This window comes from Tenrec ecaudatus, chromosome 8 (assembly GCF_050624435.1).
Source record: "Tenrec ecaudatus isolate mTenEca1 chromosome 8, mTenEca1.hap1, whole genome shotgun sequence".
In the NCBI taxonomy this organism is placed as follows: domain Eukaryota; kingdom Metazoa; phylum Chordata; class Mammalia; order Afrosoricida; family Tenrecidae; genus Tenrec; species Tenrec ecaudatus.
The window spans coordinates 116427949-116440696 of NC_134537.1; positions in this window are offsets into that span (position 1 = coordinate 116427949).

Here is a 12748-nt window from a genome sequence, read left to right on the forward strand (position 1 = left end):
ACAAATTATGGATAGTATTGTGAAGAATGGAAATTCCAGAGCATAGTATTTTTATTGTGCTCATTTGGAACCTGTACATAGAGTCAGATTTTTAAAAAGAACAATAAGGTACTATGAGATTAAAAAAAAACAGAAAAGGCTTATATCATTTCACAATACTTATTCAATTTGTATGATGAGCAAATAGTTTACAAGAAACGGCTGTAGGAAACTGAGCTTCGGAAATGCAGGAAGGCTGTGAGATGACACATTCGTGTTTGCTGAAATCAAAGAGAACTTGAAGCACTGATAAAGATCTAAGAATGCAGCCTTCAGTATGAAATACAATACAAAATAAAGAAAATTCAATGTAAAAGCCTCACAAAAGGATCTTTAGACACCATGATCAATGGAAAAATATTGAAATGGCCGAGGATTTAATTTTGTTTTAATTCACATTCGTGTCCAAGAAAGTAGCAGTCTAGAAATCAAACTGTACTACACTGGATACATTTGCAGGAAAACATTTTTTTTTATGTTTAAAAACAGAGGTCATTTTGAGAACTGTGACATGCCGTACACCATCCTTTGTATTCAGTTGCCTCCACTGCACAAGAAAGCTGGAAAATGAATAAGGAAGATTGAAGAATTGATGCCTTTGATTTTTGGTGCTGGCCAAGAATATTGACTATATCATGGGCTGCAAGAAGAATGAACAAGTATGTATTGTGAGATATCTAGTTAGAAAGCTTTTTAAGCGCTATGCTTTATCTTAAGTATTCCAGGTACGTTATCAGGAGAGACTAGTCCTTGGAGAAGTAAATCAGGTCAGGTAAGGTAGTGGGTCACACAATGAGGCATTGCTGAGCTAGGTGGGTTGGCACGGTGCACACAGCAATGGGTTCAAGCGCAGCACCTGTAGAGAGGAGGGGGCCGTGCTGGGCAGCAGTTTGTGTCCCATTGTGCATCACGTCACTGTCACAGGATCTAACAACAATAACAACGGTTCCCAAATATTGGATGTTTGGACTCACCACGCAGTGTCGATGATGTACCTGGCCATTTATTTGTGTGAAGATGTAGACAGAAACCTGTATGGAATAGTTCTGCTTTGTAAAACACAAGGTCTCCACAAGCTGGAATCAACTCGGCAGCAACACATCGGTTGTTTCTAGCATGTCTTCAAAGCTAGCAATTGGTTACAAGTAATTTAGTTCAATAGAGTAGTTGCTTACTTACCTATCTATAAATAGCATTTAAAAATCCATTCTGGTTTGCTTTCTGCTTGCTATAGCAGAATTTAATTTTCTCAAATAGTTTTAAAAGCTCATGTTAGGAAGATGGCACAGAAAAATGGAGAACTGGCACTAATTCAATTAAATAATTAGTATCATGCCCAAGGCAGTGGATGAGGCACATCACATCTGTTAACTCGGTTTTCATTAACCAGGAGCCTAGAAGGAAAATAGGAGTGCTCTCCTTATAGCAATGAAGCCTAATGGTTAGAGAAGGCAGGTGATTTGTTCCATTTTATATTTAATAGGAACTAGATATGATTTCAAGCATCTTGTCATCAACATCTATTTAAACTTGCTTGAAGCACTCGTTATTAGATGACATTGCTGCTTTCAAATGATGTGTCCGGTCCTGCATAGACTCTGTGATGTATCTATTTGCTTGTTTTGTTTCATCTATCTCATGATGCAATGAGAAATCGCCCCTTCTGTTTCCTGGAGCTGCTACAACAAAATGACCACCAGCAAATGGCTCAAAGAGAAGAGTTTTATTTCCATGCAACTTAGAGGCCCGCAGGCCACATCGAGGCGCCAGCTGGAGGGCAACAGTCTCTGTCTGTTGGCTGCTTTGCTGGGAGGGAAGACCTTGGTTTCTTTGCAGCCTCAGAGCTTCCTCGGTTCCTGGGTGATCTCTGCCTGACTTATATCTTCCCCATTCATGCTTCCTTGTGTCTCTGTGGAGGTCTCTCTCTGCAAAGCACGCAGAGATAGTAATGTATAGAGCGCTCCCTTCAGGAATATGGTCTCCTTAACATAACATCCAAGTCCCAAACAGCATTACATTCTAGGAATAGGGGTTGGGATTCTGGCAAATATGTATATTTTAAAAACACATACATATATACATATATGTATATGGATGTACACCCCAAACAAATTTTTAACAGGCCTGTGTATTTAATTTTTTTAAAAGTATAACAACCTTATCACCTTCAAAGTACTCTTCATTATACTTAATGCATTTGTCAAATCTGAGATTCCATTCTCAAAGGCTGACACCACCTCCCTCATTTTTTCGTAACCTCTTCTACATCATCAAATCGCTGTCTTGTCATGTTGCTCTGTATTGATGGAAACAAAAGGCAGTCACACAAAGCAATATCAGGTGAGTAAGGTGTGTGGGGCAAGAGAGGTGTATAGGGTTCTCTAGAGAAACAGAATCAGAACACTTATGACTTTAGATAGATAGATAGATAGATAGATAGATAGATAGATAGATAGATAGATAGATAGATAGATAGATAGATAGAACATAAAAAATAAACAACTAATTAGACCACAGAGCAGTACAAATACCTCAGTTGACCTCACTTCCATGAGACATTTACTACATTGGCAGTCCTTCAACTCACTAGGACTGCTGGGTGCAAGTCAAGGATGCAGACAGCCGAGTGTTCTGTAGAGCAATTCAGGCAATATGACCACAGGCAGCAAAGAGCACGGTAGTCCACCAACAGCCAGCCATATGACAGGGTCAGACAGTATTAAGAGATGTACACACCAGCAGTGTGGTGAAGCTGGTCTTGAAGGAACCTCAAACTATAGCGACACAGTCGCTGTGGTGTCCCACAGGTAGTATGGCTCGTAAGTTGAGACAGAGAACTAGTTAAGGTAGCCACACGCTGGTCCAATCATCAGAGAGCAAGAGACAGAAAGGCAAGGCTCGTGAGCCATTTATCTTTGCCCTTCAATTAAACTCCAACCCTATTAACCACATATGTGTTTATTGGTCAGATTGGCTGAATAATCCTACCTATCACAAGAGGAATACTGTTTTTACCAATAACTGGCACACTGAGATGGCTGCATGAGCAGGTGCATTGTCCTGGTGGCAAAAACTGTTCCTCATCTGCCACACATCAGGCCTTGCTTGAACACAGTTACACAATCTTTTTAGATCCTCTAAATAGAAAGCTTGATTAACAGGCCGACCTGGTGGAACAAACTCCAAATGCATTACAAATCAACATTTTCATCCATTCAGGAAGTTGACAGACATGCAGAACAAAGTTTGTCATCAATAGACATTTCACTTTTTTTGAAACAAGAAAACCACTCATACACTTGAGCCATTCCCATAGTGCTTTCTTGTAACCTGTGTTCAACATCACAACTGTTTCTGTGGCATTTTCCCTAGCAGAAAACAAAATTTTACAGCCACACTTTTGAGGGGTATCCCCTAGTATACTGGATGTGGGGGGAGAAATAAAAGTCTATCTATAACCCCTAAATTAAAAATATTTTATAATCCTGTATCTTTGGTTAGATTTATTGCTAGATGTTGGTATTTTTTTTAATCATTTGTTTTCCAGTGTGGTAGAATGATTTCATTTAAATAATTTCATTAGGGGATCTTACAGATATTACAACAATCCACAAATCAATTATATCAAACAAATTTGTACATATGTTGCCATCGTCATTTATAAAACATTGTCTTTCTATTGGAGACCTTGGTAACAGGTCCTCTTTTTTCTTCCCTCTCCCCATCCTCGTGAATTTTGGTAAATTATATATATATTTCATATCTTACACCATCGGCTGTATCCCTTCCCTTCACCCATGTCTCTGTTATTCATCCCCCTTGGGGTGGGGGAGTTATCCATCCATCATTGTTATTGGTTTCCCCTTTCTTCCCCTACCTCACCCTCCCTCTACCTCCTGGTATAACTACTCCCATTACTGTTTCTGAGGGGTTTATCTCTCCTTGATTCTGTGTGTTGAGAACGCTTATCTGTACAAATGTACATATTCTGGTCTAGCTGGATGTGTGAGGTAGAACTTGGGTCATGGAAGTGCAGAGAGGAATCACTAAAAACCATTGGAAAGTTGTATGTTTCATCAGAGCTATACTACACCCTGGCTGAATCATCCCTTCTATTTTACTCTTATGTGAGGGGATGTCAAATAGTCTGTTGATGGGCTTTGGGTCTCCTTCACATTGATATGATTGTTTGTTTTTGATCTTCTGATACCGGATCCATTGACACTCCATGATCACACAGACTGGTGTGCTTCTTCCCTGTGGGCTTTGTGCTTCCCTGTCAAATGGTCGCTTGCTTCATTTCAGCACTTCAAGGCTCCAGATGCTAGATCTTTTAATAGCTGGGCACAATCAGCTTTCTTCACCACCTTTGCTTATGGACCCATTTTGTCTTCAGCAACTGTCAGGAAGTGTTGAAGGAGTGCTTGAGTAGAGGCCCAAAGTCTGTCTGCTACCTCAATACTTGGACATTTAAATACATGTACATAGGGCACTACCCCTATCAGTATGCATTCTTATATTTACATATGTAAATGCCTATATTTATACTTCTATATATAACCTTTGCCTCTATTCTTTCCTTTAGCTCCTTGTACTTTCCTTCAACCCAACTACCGTGTTCACCCAGCTCTCAGTTACATTATAATTGATCAAACACCACCAAGCATTCTACACCCTTCTTGCTGTTGATTTTAGATCCCTTGTTGTCCCCTGTCCCTGAGTTTGTTGGCTCCTTACCGCCCCACCCCACCTCCTCCTCTCCCATGTGCTCCCAGAACCATTAGTCCTATTGCTTTCTCCTTGGGATTGTTTATTCTACTTCTCTTATATAGATAGACATATATTAAATAATTAAAAATAAATTAAATTTAAAAGACTTATTAATAGTTTCAGGTCTATATGCTAACTTTTATGAATATCTTCCCACCAGGTCTGATGAGGTGTCAAGTACCGTCCTCGAGTCAGAGGTCTATTTTCTGGATTCCTCAACTACTTCGTGTCTTTGCTCTCCTTGATAATGATTTGCCACAGTGTGGAGAGGGGTTGATACTGTGACCTCCAGTATCATGTGAATAAAATGGGGATAAGGGGTATCTTTGTCTGAGTCCCTTTTTCAGTGGAACTGTTTTAGTCTTTTCTCCATTGACTATAACACTTGTTGTTGGCTTTTCAAATATAGCTTGTATTATATTGAGGAATGTCCCTTTCTTTCCTATCTTCATAAATGTCTTAATTAGGAATGGGTATTGTTGAATGCTTTTTCTGTGTCTATTAATATTATTATGTGCTTTTTGTCCTTTTTATTGTCAATGTGATGAACAATGTTGATGGACTTTCAGATGTTGAACCTTTCCTGCATCCCTGGAATGAATACCACATAGTTATGATGAATTATTCATGTTATATACTTTGGTACTCTAGTGGACAATATTTTGGTAATGATTTTTGCATCAATGTTAATTAGAGATATTGCTCTGTAATAATCAATTCTTGTGGGAGCCTTGCAGCTTTAGGAATCAGTGTTATACTAGAAGGAGTTTGGGAGTTTGTCATACTTTCTATGCTCTGGAATAGTTTGTGTGGATTGGCGTCACCTCTTCCCCAAGTGCTTGGTAGAATTCTCCTGTGAAGCTATCTAGCCAGGATTTTTTTTAAGTGGGTAGTTCGTTGATAACCGTATCTATTTGTTCTATTCTATGGATCTGTTGAAGTTCTTGAACTCTATCTGGGATAAACTAGGAAAGGGTTGTTTTCTGACATTTTCATAGTGCTGTGTAATTGGCCTTTTAATTTCACTAGGATCCATTGTAATTTCCCCTTGGTTCATCCCTCATCCTGGCTACAGATATTTGCTCCTTAATTTCATTGGTTAAGCTTGCCAATGGTCTGCTGAGTCTGTTGATTCTTTCAAAGATACAACTTTTTACTGAATTAATTTTTTTGGTATTGTTTTCTTATTTTCCAATTTATTGATCTCTGCCCTCTGATTTTTATTATTTCTTTTCTTTTGCTATTATAATTATTCTGTTGAGTCTTCTAATTGCTGGAAATTTGGGGACAGTGTATCAATCATAAGTCTCTCTTCCTTACATTTTTCGTAACCAAACATCCTCTGATAATGGCTTTTGCTGTGTCCCAAAGGTTTTGGTACATCATGTTCTCATACTATTGATTTCTAAAAACTTCCCAATTTTGTCTCTAATCTGTACCCACTCATTTTTAGAAGAGAATTATTCCTCCTCCAATTATTTGTACTTGTTTTTTTATCGTCATTTTGTTGATTTCCAGTGTTATGGTGTCATGGTCAAGAGAGAAGTCTGAGTGACCTCTATGGTTTTGAATTTGCTCAGGCTTGGCTTGTATCCTGACATGTGGTCTATTTTCCTATATGTGCTATGTGTACTTGAAAAGAAGGTAGTTTGGGGTTTTAATTTACATTTGGGTGGAGAGCTCTAAAAATGTCTATCAGGTTGAGACGCCTATTTGTAGAGTTTAGTTCTGTAGCTTCTGATTCTTCTTTCCCAGTGATCTTTCTCAGAGAGTGGTGTGTTAAATTCTCCTACTATGATTGTTGAGCGTTTGGTTTCTTCTTTCAGAGAGCATGATTGACAAATTTCATGGGTTTCTCATTGGGTGTCTATATATTTATTATGCTCATTGGTTCTTAGTATACAGATCCCTTGAGCATATCTCTTGCTATGGCTTGTACCTATGATCAATTTTGTCTGAGATTAGGATTGTAATCCTTTTTTTTTTTTTTGCATTGCTGTTTGCTTGGTATATTTTTGTCCAGCCTTTCATTCTCAGCCTGTTTTTGTCTGTGAGCTTGAGCTGTGTCTCCTGTAGACAACAGATTGATGGGTTATGTTTTATAAACCAGTCTGCTAGTTCTAATCATTTACTGGGTGAGTTCAGACCATTGACATGCAGAGTTATTATATCTGTCTATGGAAGCTTTGATGTAATCTCATACCTTTTGTGTTGAGTGTTTTCCTTCTTCCTTCCTTATCAGTGAGTTGTGTGCACTTAGGGGTGTTTATTTGATTTTTTTCACCGTTGGCCCAATGTTATCTTGGGAGCTATTTTCAGTGCATTGGCTTTTGAGTGTAGTCACTCTATGTGGTGGTCCCCTATTTGTGTTTGTTGAATGTTGTTCTTCTGACCAAAGTGGGTTGGCACACATTTTTTGTATACCTGGGTTTCTTTTAACATATTCTTTGAGTTTTTTCTTGTCCAGGAAGACTCTTACTTCTCTGTCTACCTTGATATATAGTTTGGTGAGGTAGACAATTCTGGTGTTAGAAGTGTTCTCTTCCAACTTTTGGTAGATGTTACTCCACTCGTTCCTTCATGGTATCTGCTGATAGGTTTGAAGATATTCTTATCTAAACACCTTTATAAGTGACTGCCTTTATTTTTCCCTAGCTGCTTTTATGATTTTTCTGCTTTTCCTCAAAGTTGGATAACTATCATATGCCTTGGAAAATTCTTCCTGAGGTTCAGTCTAGTGGGTATCATCTCTGCCTTATAAATGGTTATCTAATTCTGAGTCATTAAGTCAGTGAAGCTTTCTTGCAAGAATTCCCTCACTTTCCAGGTTGGGCCAGCTGGGAAGCTGCGAGGCTGGAGTGGATCTTCGAGGGAGTCTGGTGACAGTGGGTGGCCCTGCAGGGGAACTGTGCGGTCAGGGTGGTCCCACAGGGAATCCATGGAGCTGGGGAAAACCTTCAGGAGAGCCATAGGTTCAGGTGGAGTCTGGCAGGGAAGCCTTGGTCCCAGGGCTGGCCCAGCCATGGAGCTGTGGGGGTAGGGAAGTCCTGCAGTGGAGCCATGGGGCTGGGGCAGACCTGTGGGAGACCCATAGGTCTGGGGGTAACCCAGCAGGAGACCTGTGAGGCCAAGACAGACCAACATTGGAGCCATGAGGCCAGGAGTGGCCCTGCTTTAAGGACTGCGTACAGAAGGTGGTCTATTTGGGGCTGTAGCATTAAGAAACCAAGAGCGACATTCACAAATGGAAGAATATCCCATGCTTGTTGATGTTTTCATTTTTAAGAATACTCCTGCAAATTTTATCTTTTGAAAACATTGTACTTATATTAAGCTGTTTGTTTCCAGTTAAGCCATATTGTTTTTTATGAGAAATTAAAAGTGAAAATATCTAATTCCTATTGTGATCTTCACAGAACTTCTCACATTGAATGTATTTTTATTTAAACTTTCCTAATTATTTTGAAACAGACACAGCAATTAAGAAGTAAAGTATTTACTTCCAAATATCTCATTTTTAGAAATTTTATAAGCTGCATATCTAAATTAGGAAAGAATTAATTAACTTAAGTCTTTTGAATTAGGAAGTGTTGATGAAATACTTCTTCCAGAATTATAATTGCCATTATTAAAATACATTAGTAAAAACTAGAGTTTACTTAAAACAAAAACACAAAAATGATGAGACCATGCAAAATCCTCAAGGAAATATTAATAATCAAATCTAACAGCATAATAAAAAGATTATATACTGTGAGGAAATGAAATTTCTCCCTTGAATGAAGGCATGGGACAACATAGCAAATCAATTTAGGATATAATACTCATCTCATTGTATGACATGAACATATTCCTGAAAGCAAGCTTAGGCAAAGGCATAACAAAAAAGGAAAATCATAGACCAATATCCCTTATAAACATAGATGCAGAAATTACAAACAAAATTCTAGCTAATATAACCCCACACTATAAAAAATAATATAACTAAATTATATTCATATGTGGGAACATGACTAAACATTTTAAAAAGCAACCATTATTCACCACAAAAGTGAATAATTTGACAAAATTCAATAACCATTTCCTATAAAAACACTCAACAAAACAGGATTAGAAGGTAAATTCCTCAACAAAATTAAGGAAGTACATACAAAATCAATGGCCAATATGAATGGAAAGCATTCTTTTGCAAATGGAATCAGTATTTTGTAGGAAGTCATAGAGATAAAAGAAAAGAAAGCAAAATTAAACACGTTCAACTTAACAAAAAAGTAGCACTATTTGCAGATATGATTCTAAATGTAGGAAATCCCAAAGACTCAGTGATAAATTACTGGTACTAATTGAAAGCTTCATTAGAGAGACAGACTATAAGATCAAAATACAAAATTAGTCTGACTCCTCTACACTAACAACAACAAAAATAAAAACTCTGGAAAATAATACTCTCTATAATAACCACCCCCAAAAGAAATAGCTCGGAATAAATGTAATCAGGGAAACAAAAAACCTATGCAATGAAAATTATGAAACAGTATGACAGTGGATGGTGTAAAATATGAAAATAAACATAAATTATAAATTATCAAAGGTTCACAAGAGTGGGAGGGTGTGGGGGGTAGGCAGAAAAAGGAGCTGATACTAAGGGTACAGGTAGAAAGAAAATGTTTGGGAAATGACAATCACAACATATGTACAGAAGAGCCTGAGATAATTGATGTATGGACTGTTATAAGAGCTGAAATGCCCCCAATAAAATGATTTATTAAAAAAACCCAAATAAAACAGTCTCACAAGAAAGCAGAAGAGATCCACATAGATAAATGATACCATGTTCATACCCCCGGCCTGGTTTTAGCTGCTGCTATTGAGCTTCTCCATCTTTTCTTCCCACAGGTGTAGTACATTTTATTTCTGTTTATTCCACCTGGAGAAGTCCATCAATACAATAGATGTTTGTGTTTTTGAAAAACAGTATTTGCTATAAAGCAGTTGTTGATTTTGCAAAATTCCGTTATGTGATATTCAGCTTCATTAGATGATTGTTCCTACGTCTTTTTCCAATGTTTATATTCCAATTGTTAATAATTATCCTTCATGTTTGATCAATTTAAGACTGAAGATGTCCTTCAGTTTCCTCACCACTAGCTTTGGGGGTTGGTGTATAAATTTGAATAATATTTGCATTGATTGGATTTCCTTGTATGGTGATAAATATTATTCTATCAAAGACAGTATTGCACTTCAAGGTAGATCTTGAAGTGACATTTTTGACAATGAATGCAATGGCTTTCCTCTTGAATGCTTCTTTTTCAGCAGAGTAAATCATTTGATTTTCTTTTTAAATTCAGAATTGTCATGCCCAGTCCATTTCAGGTCACCGGTGCCCAGAATATCAATTTTATGCATTCCATTTCACTTTATCATCTTCATATTTTTCTAGATTAAATGTTGTACATTCCAAATCCCAATTACTAATTTATATTTACAATGATTGCTTCTCATGGGCTGTGCTCCATCCACAAATACTGTTATGTATGCTTTTCTCCCACAGGCTTTGCTTCATCCATGTCATTGTGCTTACCTCTGCTTTGGGAAGGTAGCTCTTCTTCCATCACATTTTGATGCCATCTGACCTGAGGGGCTCATTTTCTGGCACTGTCTCTGACAATATTCGGCTTCTTTTTATTAGGTCGTCAGTAACTCACCATGTTTACCTTTGTTCATAAGGTTTCCGATGGTCCTCCGAAATGGGCACCCTATTTCTTTCTGTGTTTGGTCTGGAAACTCTATTGAAATCTGTTCACAGTGGGTGCCCCTGCTAGCATCTGAAAGACTAGTGACATAGTTTCTAACACCACAGTAACACACACACCACCAAAATATCAAAACCTGACAGAACATAGGTCCTATTGCTTTGTTTTTTACAATAGCGGTATAATCTTAGCTTTAACTTTTAGCAGTTTATTGCATTTTGTGTTAATTTTTATGTATGGTATGAGGTAAATGATCTTTTTCATTTTTTTCTTCAAATGCATATTCAACACTGTCAGCACAATTTGTTGAAAAGCTTGTGACCAACTGATTTTGACAAAGATACAAATTCTATTCAGTGGACCCAAAAGAGTGTCTTTGATAAATGATGCTGAATAACTGGATTCCCATTTTGAGAGCTAGGTCACATATGTCATATTGTGACATATCGACTTGGGTGGACAAGGATTCTTCTCTGATGTGATGTATGGTAATTTGGCCAACTCCATGCTGAGATCTCCTGTGAAGCAGTTAAACAATTGTGCGAAGGATGGGGTGGAGTACCTCCTTATTGTGGTCACAGCCTTGATACAATGGAGGGGAGCTTACAGTCAAGGTGCTGTCTGCTCTTAGGATACATTGACACTGTGGGGAAGCTCACTCACTTATGCCGCTGACTGTGGATCCTGCATCTGGTTTGTTGACCTCCTATTATATCATCTGCTGAATCCAATAGTCGTTATCAGACTGCAGACCTCAGGTTCAGTCACTTGATCTCAGATTCATTCAGCACTGCATTCAGCTTTTCCTGTGGCCTCCTTGCTATCTTCCTGCTTCTTGTTCATCAGGCGGGGCAGCTACCTGAGTGAGGAGAAGCCTCCAAACGACATCTGTCCCATACCCTTGGATCTGACTGGACTTACCCACTTCTAAAGCTGTGTGAGCCCTTTCTTGACATAAATCTCCTTCTTTCTACGTACACTAGGAAGTGTCACCAGGAGAATCCAGCCCAACAAATCCATATAAAAATATAATTAAGTTGAACGAATGTTTCACATCACATGATAAAATTGCTCAAAATTGATCAATTTTTAAATATAAGACTTAAAACCATAAAATTCTTATAAGAATGGTCTGTGCCAGAAAGATGTGTATGTCACCAGGGCTCCTTGAATTTATATGTGAAAAATTGCCAGTCGCTACCAGAAAAATGTTTAACTTTAGTACGATGAAATATGAAGAAAATGTGGCATTGTAGAACACCAGTAAAGTGATCATTAGGTAGAAAAATGTGAGGCTGACTAAAACTGCTTGTCATTGATTTTCTTTACTAAAACATAGACGGGAATATGATTCATATTTAAAAAGCAAAAAATACTTATGCATGCAATGAATGAACTTTGAAAACATTATGATAAAATAAATCAAATGAACATATTGATATGGTTTCATTAATATGAAATATGTAGATCAGATAAATAATTATAGTAACATATTTGAAAATTTATTAACCAAAATATTAAAATTGGCTTTGCATGGCATATGCATTATAAATTAATCTTACTTCATTTAATCATTTCTCTAATTAACTTATATATATATTTGTATTTTTCTATGACATCATTTTATAAATTAATGAATCAGCTCATTTCAATTTATATAGCCTATACCTATTTATTCAGAATTTGCTTCATGACGGTCACTATTTAGTCACAACTATTTATAAAATTCACCATAATAAATATTTGCACACATTTTCATAAGGAAAACTCCCACAGTGAAGTATCTAGATACAGGAAAACATCAGTACTGAGGCTTTGATATATGTCTCACAGTGAGCATTTTAAATTAATGCAAAGGGAGAGATCATTACAATGTGGATTGAATAAGCCTAGATCAGATCAGCATCATGCCACTTTGATTCTACTCAGAAAATTACAAGACTGGAAAGCTGAGTAACAAACTGTCTTTTAAATGACAAGAAGTTTGTCATTTCTAAATACAGATAAAGAAGTGATTCTGGTCAGGAAAATAAGTAATAGAACTGATAACAAAAGAGAAAAGAACACAAAACTATATGAAAAAAAATCCAATATATGGTAGGGCAGGAATTATCCGAGGCCAGATACTTGTACCTGACAGACGATAGCAGAAAACATCCAAAGGGATAAAGAATGATCAAGGT